Source organism: Medicago sativa, chromosome 7 (genome assembly GCF_051527215.1).
Source record: "Medicago sativa cultivar Bolivia chromosome 7, Bolivia_mono, whole genome shotgun sequence".
In the NCBI taxonomy this organism is placed as follows: Eukaryota; Viridiplantae; Streptophyta; class Magnoliopsida; order Fabales; family Fabaceae; genus Medicago; species Medicago sativa.
Genome location: NC_140755.1, coordinates 59858441 through 59871508, shown reverse-complemented (window position 1 = coordinate 59871508; position 13068 = coordinate 59858441). Strand labels below are relative to the sequence as shown.

The 13068-nt window shown below is 33.2% G+C and overlaps 1 long non-coding RNA gene across 1 annotated transcript; it reads right to left on the bottom strand.

The window, feature by feature from the left end:
• Positions 1-8977: 8977 nt before the first annotated feature.
• Positions 8978-12616, bottom strand: LOC146907267 (uncharacterized). Its single transcript, XR_015019761.1, has 5 exons — positions 12219-12616; positions 11816-11880; positions 11211-11408; positions 10296-10358; positions 8978-9345 (listed from the first exon to the last, which is right to left on the bottom strand). It is a non-coding gene; the product is annotated as an uncharacterized LOC146907267 (long non-coding RNA).
• Positions 12617-13068: the final 452 nt, after the last annotated feature.

The following is a 13068-nucleotide window of genomic DNA, read 5'->3' as shown; positions in this document are numbered from 1 at the left end:
GGTACTGTTTGTGATGTATGGTATTGGTTTCTTGTGTTACAAGTCATGCAAATAATTGTTTGTGAAAATAAAGTGCCAAATGTGTCTAAAATATATCATAATTTTTGACTCGAATATGTTCTTATAATTCTCACGTTGTTGATTGTAATAAAACCTTTAGAAAATTGTCATGATGTGAGGGTTATAGGTCATATACTTGTTTTGATATTATGACAAATTTTAGGTATATTTTGCTACCTTTATGGTAAGAGTTTTGTTACTTTTTGTCAAGCCTTTTAGTATTTCTTTTGCTTATAATTTCTATTCTATTATGCCTTAAGCTACTTACCCTTTCATTTCATGTTTCATTCATCCATAAGCATCTCATCCTCCATCTTATATTCTTAGCTTTTGTTTCTTGCACTTTAAATTTTGCCAAGGCTTAGCATGTAAAACTTAGGGATTTTGTAATTTTCTTTATGCTTTTAAATTCTTGCAAGACCATAGCATGTAAACTAGGGCATATGTAAAGGACAATGGACTCTAATGATGTACACCGACACATGCACACACATCACATGGATACTTTAGATGAATGCTTAGGAATGTATGCTTTAGATGTATGCTTAGGAATCATGATACTTAGAAATTCTTTTTTCCAAAAAAAACATGAACAACTTCACTCAAATAATTTTCCAAATAAACCTTGGGATCAAAATCCCATTGAATTTTCCCTTTATTTTCTTAAACAAAAACTTTAATGAATTCTAATAATACTTAGACTTTCTTTGCAAAATAATTAATTCAACCTCACATTTTCCAAATCTTATGCCCTTGAGGCATCTCTCTCTTATTCTTCAAAATTCCATTTTCAAAATTAAAATCAACCAACAAAAACAAAAACCTTTTTTGGAAGAGAACTACATGGAGTTTGATCCCTTAAAAGGGTATGTAGGCAAGAAGTCAAAACTTCTCCAAGTCCAATAAAACAAAAATTCAAACACCGTCTTCTCCCTCCAATTCTTAACCTAGCAAACCCTTAGGTGTAAATAACACTTTCAAATAGCATTTAAAAATAAAGTGCGCGCGTAGAAAGTAAACACGGTTCCTATAGGATACTATAGTCGTTATGGGTGCCTAACACCTTCCCATAACGAAAACAACTCCCGGACCTCGATTCTCAAGGGTTTTTCTTACTTTTCCCTTCCCAAGAAAAAATGAGATATCAAAGGTTAAAAAGGTTCAAACTTAATCAATGTTTGACACCCGAAAAACCAAGATAAAACACCTGTCAGTCGCTAGAAAAGGTATTCCTAACAACGCATGCATTTCTTCATCTTCAGCCATGTCCAAGATCACAAAATCAGCTAGAAATACCAAGTCATTTACCTTTACTAGAACATCTTCCAGCACTCCGTAAGGATAAGAGATTGACCGATCAGCTAGAGTGAGGGTCATTCTTGTAGGTTTTGGTTCTCCATATTCTAGTTTTTTCATCATGGAGAGAGGCATCAGATTTATGCTTGCTCCCAAATCGCAAAGAGCTCTTCCCATACTCACCTTCCCAATGGTACAAGGAATAGTAAATGCTATAGGGTCTTTCAACTTAAGAGGGAGCTTTAGTTGGAGGATTGCACTACAATTTTCAGATAAAGCCATATTTTCATCATCCTTAGGCCTCCATCTTCCGGTCAATAAATCATTCATGAATTTAGCATACACCGGCATTTGATCAAGAGCTTCATTGAAAGGAATGTTAACCTGTAGTTGAGAGAATAACTCCATGAACTTCTTGAATTTCCCTACCTCCTTCTTCTTCTTTTTAGATAAATGAGGATAAGGGAGCTTCACATATGATGGTACTTCTTGTGGCTTGTTTCCATCTTGCAACAGTTGGCTTTTAGACTTCCTCAAAATTGAATCCACATTTATCAAAGGCTCATTTTTTTCTCCCTTATCATTTTTTTCCTTTCATTTTCAACTACACCATCATCATTCTCTTTTTCAACTACGCCATGTTCAATTTCTTTTTCAAATAAATCCTCTTCAACATTCTTTTCAACTACATCATTATCCACATCCTCCACTAGTACTTCATCACCCTTCTTGGTAGCTTTTGGAACTAAAGGTGTTAAAACCTTTTTGCTCCGTAACTCAATAGCATTACAAGTTTCATTCTTGGGGTTATCTTTAATGTTACCTGTCAATCCTTCCTTGGCTTGATCAGCCAGCTGCTTTGCTATCTGCCCAATTTGGGTTTCAGACATTTTTCTTGAAGCCTCATTATTCTTCCTTTCAGCTTCCTGACTTTTCTTAATCTCTTTGAAGTTGAATTGAATCATTTTGATGAAATTAGTCATAGTTTCTTCCAAAGCTGATGGCTTTCTTTGTTGCTGCTGCTATTGTTGTTGCTGAGGGTTAGGCAAGAGCGGATTTAAAGTGTTGGTGTTTAATTAGCTCAGATTAGGGTGTCTGGCATAGCCTGGGTTGTAGGTATTTGAGTAAGGGTTTCCCCTTTGATAGTTTCCCATGTAGTTAGCTTCCTCACTTAACCCTTCTGGTACACACTTACTGTTTGCATGGCCCTCACCATAAAAATCACACCTAAGGGTTGTAACATGTTGAACTTTGGGTGGTTGTTGTTGCTGCATGATATGTTTGGTTAAGGTCTCTATCTGCTTTTGCATGGCTGCTTGGTTGGCTAGAATGACATTACCTTCACTCACCCCAAAGACTCCTCTTTTACCTTTCTCTTTGTCGGCAAGGTACTCGTTTTGAGCCATGTTCTCTACCAAGGTTTGGACTTCACGGTTAGTTTTTACTCTCATGCTCCCCCCAGCTGATGTATCTAAAAGCATTCTATGGTTATGAGTTAACCCCTCGGTGAAAACTTGCATTTGGACTTTCTGACTATGGTCATGTGTTGGGCACTTCATAAGTAGAAGTTTAAATCTCTCCCATGCATCAAACAAGGACTCATTCTCAGCTTGCTTAAAGCTAGTAATCTCAGTCTTCTTCTCCCAGTATTTGGACATAGGAAAGAATCTCTTTAGAAATTTCAGTTCAAGTTCTACTAGGTATGGACAGCAACCAATCTTTAGCCCTTCCTGTTAAAGTAAAGGCAAACAACCTAAGCTTCTTTTGATCTTTTGTGATGTTAGCTAGCGGTACACAAAATTTACAAGTTTTATAAAACCGGCTCAAGTGTTCATGTGGGCTCATAATGTCTCTCCCATCATAATGTTTCTCCTTCAGCGAGTTATGGACAAAAGTTTTGATATCAAATGCTACTGGATTAGCTGGATGGAAAACATGAGTAAGGTGGCCACGGTTGGCCGCCAAACCATAATCTCCCAATAAAGGTCTCGGTAGTGGATCAAAATTTCCCATTGTGTCAAATTTAGGAGAAGGGATTAATTCAGGTTCAGAAGGTGTTGAGCTGGTGTATCGTGTTCTAGGGCTAGGTGGAACGGACCGAGACAATCAGACAACTTTTCTATTTACTTTTGGAATCTTCTCGATCTCAGGGTCGAAAAGCAGATCGACTGAACGACCTCTACCTTGCATAAACAACAAAATACCTTAGTAGCAATGCATGATACAAAATAAATAGTGAAAACTGATTCAATAAAAAAAATTAACATAAATTAAATTGCAGAAATCGTAATTAATAACGATATTGCCTTGTTGAAATAATTCAACAGTCCCCGGCAGCGGCGCCAAAAACTTGATTGATATTTGGCAAGTGTACCAAATTCGATCGAAGTAATAAAGATAAGTTTGTTTCCACGAGGACTGTGTTAATCTCAGTTTTAGCAGTGACGTTATTATTTAGGATGTGTAAAGGTTATTTTAATGCCCGAGGTAGTAGATTTTTGGGTGCATAAAAAGTAAATAGCAGAAATATAAAATTTGTTTGGAAAATTAATTGGAGAAGAATGATTAAGCCGGTGAATCCGCTATTGCTTTATATGATTCGTTTATCTCTCTTTACTCTCAATAATTATTCATTCTTTAAGACAAATTAACTAATTAGTTTTGATCAATCTCTTGACTCAAAACCCTTTCCTAAGTTATAACCTTTTAATTTCTTAAACTGATTGAATAACAGCGGAAGCTAGGTCTGAACGTTAATTCTTAAGTCATAACTCGCAACTTCCTATCTCTAGTTTCATATGTAAAGTTAAACATAATTATTATTTCAGGATTAATAGCTAGGGTTAGTAGTAAATTAATACCTAAGATCAATTAATATGATTGAAAGAAGCTAGGGTTAATAGTCATACAAACAATCATAAGAAATGAAATGAACACAAATAATTCTGAATAAAGACTGAATAATTTTGATAATAAAGAGAGTTTCAACTACTGATTCACATATCGCAATAGGTTCGTCATGGCTCAATCAACCTAAGAGTTTAGCTACTCATAACTAAACAATCATAAACATAGACAAGAGTAAACATACATAAATTTGGACCAACTATGAGTTAGCATGAGATTCATGGCTTGTTCTTTGGTCTCCTGGTGCTTCCTATGCTCAAAATCGCAATAATAATCCACACCCAAAACCTTGGCCGCATCTAGCTTTTATAGACACAAAATTAGGGTTTTAGAAAAGCCCATCATCGTGCCACATTTCGTGACAATCGTGGCACGATTTCTTCATTAATCTGACGTGGCAGCAAACTCAACAAACCATCGTGGCACGTTTCGTGGTCCATCGTGCCACGAAAATTCCAGTAAGCCTCAGTGAGTTCCACATCCTTGCAACATGCCACGATGAAACACAAATGTGGCACGATATCTTCAGTAACCTCAAATTTTCTGTATTCTTCTTCAACTTCTCTTTTGCTCTCTTGTTCCATCTTGATCTGATTTAACCATGTATTACAAGTAATTGACTCTCTATATGCCATAAAAATGACATAAACATAACCAAAATACTAGTGTTGACGTGCAGTCATCAGGAGGGTATATAAGATGTGTAAAATAACCTTCAATTTTATGTTAAAATTTAAAACTATCCTTATAACCAAGGTTGAAGAAATTAGGATTCTTCTTCATGTTGAAAGGGAATAGCAAAATCAAAAATCGTAAAATTGCAATCAAAATTGATAGATTTTACTTAACAACTTTTGTAGAATCGTTATAAGATAGTAAAATCGAAAATCGTAAAATCACACAAAATCTATGAATTCTACAACAACAAAAAATAATGCTAAATTAATGTTATAAATTGCATATAATCACAAACGACTCAAAGTTTAAAGTCCACAAAATACTTATACATAAATGACTCAAAGTATAGGTGTCAAATATTCTTTAGTTGTCATAATAATGCTAAACAACCTATAAAAAAATACTTAAAACAAATCTTAGATGTCTAACAAAACACTTGATCATAAGTGAGTAAATAACTATAAGTTTCAAGACAAAAGACTACATGCCTAACAAAATACTTAAAGGCAAAGCCTAGATGCAATCATAAATCACAACAAAATCGTCAATTATATGGATATCCTCCATCATATAAACACGTCCATGTTCATCAATCTCTTATGGTGAAGAGACCGTGTGGTGTGAAAGAATAAAGAAAAACTTGATCTTTTATGTATTTATAGAACCGGGTCACATGTACAAACGGGGTTGATTGACGAATCGGGTTAAAATTGACATGTATCATAAAAATGGACATATTCCATCAAAATCCTTTAAAATCCTGCGATTTTGCATGAATTTCACTATTTTGTGTGATATTGATGTGGTTTTACCATTTTTGTGATTCAGTTATGGATTTGAATCGTCGAAGGTGAGTAAAACCGCAAAATCCTAGACTTTTAGATTTAAGTTGAAACTTTGACAACAAAGCTTATAACAATTTCGAAGGTTATTTTATAATCTATTTTGTTATTTTCACTTATATGTCACTTCTCTGATTAACTGGGATAATTTTCCTATTCAAATGAACTTGGATGATATTTTTGTCACATAACTTAGAAGATTTTGATTTTAGTTGTTCACTGTTGTTAAAAAAGCAGGAGAATTAAACTAGTAATCTTTCGAGTTATGTCGAAAAAAAAATATCATCACAAACAAGTAATCTAAAACTTTGTGTAAACATAACTTTCTACAACAACAACAACAATGCTCTTATCTGTAAGCATAGAAGAATCTCAAACTTCTCACAGCCACATGCCACCAAGCTGCACCATCACAAATTTATATTTACAGTATTTGTTATGACTTTTATTTATTTATTTTGCTGGCTAATATGGGTCTCTCGTTATCGGGTACGGTTTGGTACTCGGTGTTGCCACAACCTTTGCATTCTGATTTCTTTAGGGACCGATGTGGATTGCCTACTATTCGGCTTTGATAAACAATTTTTTCTTCTATTTGTTTTCGTGTATTTTCTTTTTCTGTTTTCTGCTTTTTTGTTTCAAGGGTATTGGCCTAGTTCCCCCCTCTTGTACATCTTTTTCCCTTTTTTAATAAAATTTTCTTTGAGCTGGGCGGCATAGGATGGGGGGGTTCTCCGAGGTGCCAACCTAGCTGGGATGTCGTCGCTGCCCCTTGATGTCTGCCATGCTCCTGACTTAGAAAAAAAAACGGGCACTCACGTGTCCGTTTTTCCGCTCTTTTTATTGCGCTAACATTTGAAAATTATGAACGTTGTTTTTGTATAACATTTTGATTTTGATTAAAATTAAAAATATAAATGTTTGTTGCTATCAAATTAAAACAAACCAAACTAACCATGATTATCTATTTCAATGACACTAATAACAATCTTTATTATATAAAAATATGTTTAAGGGTATAATTGGGATAATGAAAAAATAAGTATCAATATACTCATCTAGTTTGTTACAGTTTTTAAATGACACACTCGTGAGCTTATCTCAGTTGGCAGGGACAATGCATAATATATGCAAGGTCTAGGGTTCAAACCCCGGTTACAACCAATATTTACTAGACCATCGACCCGTGCTAACGCACGGGTCATATGGAAGGTAATATTTGACGGTAATAGGTAACAAAATAGTTTAGATGAATGTTATGATTGTCATATAGTATTTCATAATATTAAGAAGCATATACGTTGGTACTGTACCATAACATAATTTTCCATGACATCGTCCTTGATACCATAACGTAACATTATAGGTTAAGTACAGGGACAGAGCTAGGTACTAATGAAAAGGGGCAGCCGCCACCCATGAAATATATAGGACCCCTATTGGACTCATGTGCATATTAACCGTTCGCCACCCATGCTTTCATATCCACTTGGTTCACTTATACTAAATTTTATTTTTTTAATTAAAGGTCCACTCATATTCTCTTTTTTCTTACCATCCACTCATATTTTTTTATAATAATAAATATAGCATATTGATTTGATCAGTCTATTAAGTTTTAATCCTATTTCCAAGTAGAAGCCAACAACGTTTGGGAAATTAGGGGTGATAGAGATACCTTAAACCATACATTCAAGAACAATTATATTCTAAAGTTCCAATTTCTAAAAATTTCAAGTACCGCCACACCTCAAGATTTAGTAGTAGATATTTGTTATTGTTTATCTTATTTATCATGTCTTATATTTTCACCCCCCTCGATAAATTTTTCTGGCTCCGTCCCTGGTTAAGTATAGCAAGACGGGTTAACGATTATTCATTTCCAAAAAAACAGCTTATAATTAGGAACATAATTTTATTTTACTTTAGATAAACATTAAGTGCAAAAGTGTGGAGGGAAAAATTAGAGATGACATTTTGCATAAATTAAATCTAGGGTTAATGTAGTAAATTCACGCGAAAAAATTAGGTTAAATCTAGGGTTAATATTGCATCACGGGTTAATATTTAGAAATAAGAGATGACATTTTGCATAAATTAAATCTAGGGTTAATATTGTAAAGTCACGCGAAAAAATTAGGTTAAATCTAGGGTTAATACTGTGTCACGGGTTAACTTTTAGAAATAAGAGATGACATTTTGCATAACTTAAATCTAGGGTTAATATACATTTTGCATAAATTAAATCTAGGGTTAATATAGTAAAATCACACGAAAAAATTAGGTTAAATCCAAGGTTAATACTGCGTCACGGGTTAACTTTTAGAAATAAGAGATGACATTTTGCATAAATTAAATCTAATTTTAATATAGTAAAGTCACGCGAAAAAATCAGGATAAATCTAGGGTTATTGCGAGAAATAAGAGATGACATTTTTCATAAATTAAATCTAATTTTAATATAGTAAAGTCACGCGAAAAAATCAGGATAAATCTAGGGTTATTGCGATGTGTTTATTTTGCTTTGCATAGCAATAGAAGATTTCCATAACAACTAGTTCCCCTACCCGTGCTATCGCACGGGCATTTATAGTCTTGATTATAAACAATATAGTACCAATCCGAGTAGGATATAGTAAGAAATCAACATACCTAAACAAACTACATTGCATGTAAATAAGAAGAAGAGAACTTACTTGTGAATTAATTGAAGAAATTGGGCTCAAATTCGATCAAATGAAGTTTGGAGAAATTTGGAAGAGTGTTTTCTTGTGTTTGTTTTTCTGGAAAATGCGAAAATGAAGGTTATGTTCTTGTTTAATCGCAGAACTCAGCGGCAGTTAACTGCCGCTGGAAGCCAGCGGTTGTTAACTGCCGGCACTTTAACCAGCGGTAGTTAACTACCGTTGGGGGTAAAAGCGTCATTTACTTGTGTCAATTGGAAGTATTCATTGTCAAAAAAGCAATTTTCTTCTTGAATATTGAACAAAAATTGAGCTTTTAAATTTTTGCATTGGAAAGATGCATACGTGATAAATGTGATAAATGTCTGGATCCCAACAATTAGAGGATTAGGGTTGCCACATAATCTCAAGATTGTGTGTAGATCAACACAGATTGATCTAACGGTCAGAACCATTTGGAGCCAAAATCATTAGGATTAGGGTCGTGCTGACGCACGGGCATTTATAGTGTGGATTAAAATATAGTAGAATATAACACATAATATATGTACATTGTTGGTAAATAGTTTCAAGCCAATCTTATATAGTAACAAATAAAATTAAGGATCGCCCTTTGTCACACGGAATTATGACTTACTGTGACAAAACAATTCACAATCTCATGAAATACGAATGGGTCTTAATGTGACTTTTTTATAAAAGCTGTTCATAATCCATAAGTTGAAATACACTTGGAAATATTATACATATGCAATCATTCTGGAAGCAAATCCTATTGCATTTTCCATCTCACGAAATCAATTTCCAATCCGTGTCATTCCGAAAGGGTCATATAACAATAATGACAGCAATATCTGCTAACTTACATTCCAAATCACCTGCAAACGTTCAAAAATATAAGCAGATGGAAGGTATTAGTGTTTATATTAAACATATATAACTTAACAGTAACATATTTCAATTTGAAATCTGCCCACATTGTCAACATTATCTATTACAAATTACGATAAATTTCTCTAGAAACCACATTAGAAGTTAGATTGATATTAACCCACTTGGGCAGACATGACAATATAATTTGCAACTAATTTGAAGTGACCATATGCGTGATTAGTCCAATTATCAATAGATCTTGTATTGTTCAAGAATAACACATTAAAAAGGATTTCAAAAATAGCATTGGATTAGCAAAACCATGTAGTATAATGAACTTCACTGCAATCCTAAATTCATGAAAAGCACAAAATGTAGTATAATGAACTTAGTCGTAATCCTAAATTCAAAGTATGACGACCCTCTAAGTCCAATGCATAACTTTCAATAGCTCTCTCAACTTCATCAAAGTATGAACTCTCTCTTCTCAATTGACTGTGCCAAATTAGCCTTGCACACCAACATAACATATATCCTGATTAATTAGATCCAAAAATACAGATGGAGAAGAAACAAATAGTAAATAACATGGAGATGATCGATGATTTGCAGATACGAATTTATACAACCAATTCCATCAACCTCTCTTTTCCGGAAAGTCTAACATGACATTAATTACATCAGAGGCCATGATACCTCATTGTTCACAACAATTCAAGATCATGATATTATTTTAGTTTATATAAGTTAAGGGGTTGGAACTCAAGGAAGAGGTTACCTATGAATTGAAAAAAATTCCTTTCTAACAGAATATAAAAAAACGAAAATAATTTCATATTAGATAAAAAAAATTAGATGTATCAAAAAAAGAGTAGTAATATTTAAGTTTCTTTAACTATACACACTTCAGTTAGTTAATTTGATTCACAATATTTCATTTTATTCCAATTCATACCTGAAAATTCTTCTTATTTCATCTTGACCTTCCTCATGAGATTTGCAAATGTCCATTCCAAATCTGTTCAAGGTTCTCCAATAATCATGTCCCAACAAATAAACTTTAGTCTTCTTAATTCTAATACAATCTAAAAACAAAGCAACAACTACCAACACTATAAAGCAATTTCTAAATGAGATGCATAACTACCAAGACACATTCTCAACATGAAAGACCATGCTAAATAACTTTCTGAGTTGCTATAAGATTCAAATGCATCATACATTTTTGGTTCATGTCTAAGGTTTATATGTAAACTCTTTTTAAAAAATAATACAGTTGAGTTTAGATTTGTTCCAATATCATGATATAGCATTCATACTATCCACATTCTAGTTTCTATAAACATTTAGTATATCACATTCTTAATTTCATGTACAGTTTTTTGTCGTTGAATCATATCAAAACTAATCTCATATATTGTACACATTCATTTTAAAGGTTTTTGGATATAAAACTTAATTAATAAAGATAAATTGTATAAGAATAAAAAGAATAAATCAAGACAAAAGTTAAAGCTGTAGGGAAGAAAAAAGAATAGATGAGTATCCAAAATTGAACCTCAAATTACATAGAACTTAAACCATTTCAATGATCAAAACAGCTGGTAACAATATCTCATCAATATAATTCTTTAGGTAAGTTATAAAAATATGACAAAATTAGAGACACATTGATAATCCTTGTTTGAAAACTGTTACTTTTAAAATCATTGTTCGAAATATTTAGAACATAATGTTTTCAAGATTTTAAACAAATTCATTATGAAGCTTATTAACAAAAGAACCAGAACACTTTCTTATCACACAACACAAACTAAACAATAGAATCACGAAGCTGAGTAGGTGGAGTAATAAAGGAAGAATCAAGGACCTTGGTTTATGTTTCGCATTTCACATCAGGTTGCTGGACACGAAGCGACAATCCAACAACAATCTGGTAACAAAGACACCAAGGCAAACAATGGCATCCAGGTTCAAAAACATCGGCAAAATTTCCAAAGTGCTCTTTGATAGCAGCATTGGACTGATCAACTTGAACGAATCCTAGTGCTTGACCCATCTTTCAATCCTGCAATGGAATATCACTACTCATCAATTAGATTATACTTTATGATAATTTACATTTTGCATACATCAATCTGTTTAAACATTTGGAATTTACACGGATGAGTATTCCGACATAGTACAATAACAGTAATAGAAAGATGTGTAGGACATGTTTGAGTAAACAACTTAATAAATCCCATTACCATAAAGATACTCTTAGCATTGAAGAACTCTAACTAAGAAATTCAACCCAAAATAGTTTTGTAATTGTACGCTCACTCATTTTGCACGTTCATTTCTTCTGCCTCAAATTCTTAAAATAAAATACCCAGCAAAAAAGACACAACATAATGAGACAAAAGCTATAAAAAAACGAAATCAAAACAACAAACAGGAGGAAAATGTGAAACAGCTGAAGGAGAAACAAACCTGTCAAAGTGTCACCTTCTCATCAAAGCCTCATTCTCCATCATCCTCAACTTTTGAACTCAAACCTAGCAGCACAACCATCCATAAGTTAAGAAGAAAAAAACAAAATTCATAAATCTAAAAGAGAAAACAAAGGTATAACATCATGATTAAACAAAACATTCATGCAATTAGTTCATTTGCTTCACCATTAAAAATGTCATCCAAACATAGATGAAGTAGTAGAATGCTTAAAATTAATCCCAAATACACAGACGCAAATAAACTGTATATATTTATTTTAATTGAGTTAAAAGACAATGTTTCAAAAAGGTAAAGTGGTGATAGAGGTTTGCAAATGAGAGGAAAATAGTGAAAGAGGGAGTATATAACACTGATGTAACACGTTTCATTCCATTCTTACCTCAACCGACGAAATCGAATCGTCACCGAAATGGAGAAGAAGGTGAAAGTGAAAAGATAAACAATTTTGGGAATACCTGAATCATCTCAAGCAAGAAGGTGAAAGTGAAAAGATGAACAATTTTTAAAAACTGAATCATCTCAATTGTTGGAGAGAGAGAGAGAGAGAGAGAGAGAGAGAGAGAGAGAGAGGTAAACTGAGAATAATGAAGAATGATTCGACTCCATAAGATGAAGATTGAATCAGCGAATAAGGGTTCTGGGGTTGAGAAACTGAGAACAATACTTGAGAGAAACTCAATTCAATTCATAGAAAGGGTAAAACGAAATCAATGTATATGATTGTTTGCATTCCTCAAATACAGGCGTTTGGAAGTTGAATCACCTGCTGTAAATTGCCCTTGCATTAAATATGGGACAAAATATAGTGGAACAATAACACCAAAGAGTACTTGGCGCCAATAGTTGTAGAATTAGGGTTGACAATTTTTCTTAACATTGTTATTAGTATTAGAAATAATTAGATTAGATTAACATTTTGTTTAAATTAAATAGTGTTAATATAGTAAAATTAAGCAAAAAAATTAAAGTAAATCTAAGGCAAAATATTGCTTACGGGTTAACTTTGAGTAATAAGAGAAGTAATAAGAGATGTTTTGGAATTAAATCATAATGAAAGAAATAATAGAAACCTACGCAATTGGAATACAGGGGTGACAGTTTCTTACTTGGACCAAGGTATTACTGTATTTCTTTCATGATGGACCTAATTTTAACCTTTGGTCCAAGAAACCATTGCACAACTATTCCAATTAAATCTATTATTTCTTTCATGATGGTATTCTACAATT